Raw genomic sequence first — 2,626 nt, 5'->3', positions numbered from 1 at the left:
GCTTTCTTTTAAAGCGAATCTCCATATTCTTCTGCCTTCTCATCTTCTGTTAGCTCCCGGTGGATCAGCGGTACGTTTACGAACTTACAATGGTAAAACCCGTCACAGAGTGCAATATTGTTTGTAATGAAGCACAGAGCTACACAATGGGCTATCTGTGCTCTGCCCACCACGGGTATCGAAACCCGGATTCTAGCGTTGTAAGTCCGCAGATAATCCATTGTGTAGCTTTACACTTAAACAAACCTTCTTTTGTTCTACTTTCTTTGTCTTGGTCGCTAACTAGTTAAATTTTGTCATCTAAGTTTAGGGTGAAAAAAAGAAATATTTTTGATGAACCGACAAAACCCTACGATTAAAGAAACTAAACGATATACCCTTCAATGGTAATAATAACCGGCCTCATGAATAAGTGCTGGGAAGCGGACCGAAAGGCCCTACGTTCGAGCGCGAAGTCGTTTAATATGTTCCGCTCTTTCGACAACAAGCGTGCTATAAAAAAGCAAGTTTATTCCATCATTCAAAGATGGACGAAACCCTCATGGTGGCTTGTGCTGTTCTGGTTGCTTTCTCTTCTGGTCAGTAGTTCAAAATTAGCGTCAGCATATCAGAAAACCTAAGATCACTGACAAGACCGTTTAGTCCATATGGTGCCATTTGGGTTTTCAAATCGCTCATTTTAATAAAAGTTAAAGGTTTTGACCAAATCACCCAAATGATGTGAACGACACATGGTAACTGCAATTAAACATAGTTTTTATTTTTCAGTTTGATGTCAGACAGGGTAAAAAAAAAACTCTTGGCCACTTTGACAAAACAAAAACGTACACTGGTACCAAATGAATATAAAGAGCAAGAAAGGGGTCTAAATCCCAGCAATCACAGACCCGCAAAATAAAAATGGTTAAATTTTCATTGATTTTTAATAGCATAGATTATAAAGTTTTGTGATAGAGCTCGGGACAATAAGTAGAACTTCTCATTAGTCTGTGTCTTATAAATATATTTATTCATATCACTACACTACAACTCCCTGGAGTATGATACCTAATGGCTCAGTTTGGAAAACGTAGATGTATGTCAGTCCAACATCAAAATTAAGTTTGGCTTTTATTGCGCGCAAAGCTACGCGAGGGCTATCTGCGCCAGCCGTCCCCAATTTAGTAGTGAAAGATTAGAGGAAAGGCAGCTAGTCAACACCACCCACCGCTAACTCTTGGGCTACTCTTTAATCAACGAATAGTGGGATTGGTTGTCACATAATAACGCCCCACTGCTGAAAGGGCGAGCATATTTGGTGGGACGGGGATTCGAACCCGCGAACCTAAGATTGGGAGTCAAGCGACCTAACCACCTGGCCATGCCGGGCTCCAACATCAAGAACAAAGGCTGGAAATTATTCAATATTCTTTGACTGATTGACTGCAAGTTTCTTACATTTAATGTCACGAGTTTGCGTCAAATGTTCCATCCAATTATCACAAAATCAGAAATTACTGGAACCACCCAGTACTTCAGGTAGACAAATCGTTTTACTTGACACAAAGTTTTTATCCAACAAATGCACCTGAACAAACAGAGGTGATTACTAAACTGTACTATAATTTAGGTACGCCTCATTAGTGCAAAATATATATATCACATCATAATAGACAGCCTAGTAGAAACAGTATTAAAAGAAGATAATTTGGAAGAAGCCTCATAACTCGTATGTTATTCAATGAAACATTGTTTAAATATTAATGATTATTATCTTTAGAAACGAACGAGAAATGTAACTTCGAGACAAGTTGGCACCGGGACAAACTAGAAAGAAAAGGCACAATTAGTTACTTTTTTGTGAACCACTAAAGCGATAATTATACGTGAAACGTCACTTACGAATATAGGGTTCTCTGGTGTACGCCTTATTTCTTTAAAAACCTGATAATGCTACAAATTGGCACGTGAACTGTTCCCACGCTCGCATGATGTCACGCAACACTTTCCCAGTGATAAAACAATAGTGAAGTACACGTCTCTGGTGCATTTTTGTTCTAAAGTTATACATCTTTCTTTTATGGGGATATCAAATGTTCAATCAGTGTGTGAATATATGGTTATTATGAATTTTTGATGTTTCCTTTCATAAGAAAAATGTTGGCTATTATTGACCCGCTTCCATAACACAATTAGTCTCCTCCATAACAGTTGTACGCCGTTTCTTCCGTGTGTGCGCATCTGCGCCAGTGGTATCTGTGGATCTGTGTACTAGATTTAAATTCAAGTCTCTGAAGCATGCAAAAAAAAAAAGAAAAGTAAACATTCCACGTACGTAAATTCCGCCAGGGGTTATAAAAAAAAAGTTTGTTTGTTTTTGAATTTCGCGCAAAGCTACACGAGGGCTATCTGCGCTAGCCGTCCCTAATTTAGCAGACTAGCGTGGTGAGTTATAATGTGACGGTCAATCCCACTATTCGTTGGTAAAAGAGTAGCCCAAGAGTTGGCGGTGGATGGTGATGACTAGCTGCCTTCCCTCTAGTCTTGTGAAAGTGCGAGCATATTTGGTGTGACAGGGATTCGAACCCACGACCCTCAGATTGCGAGTCGAGTGCCTTAACCACCTGGCCATGCCAGGCCACACACA

Source organism: Limulus polyphemus, unplaced genomic scaffold (genome assembly GCF_000517525.1).
Source record: "Limulus polyphemus unplaced genomic scaffold, Limulus_polyphemus-2.1.2 Scaffold3127, whole genome shotgun sequence".
Lineage (NCBI taxonomy): Eukaryota > Metazoa > Arthropoda > Merostomata > Xiphosura > Limulidae > Limulus > Limulus polyphemus.
The sequence above is the reverse complement of the archived record's forward strand: the minus strand, read 5'-3'. Positions refer to the sequence as shown.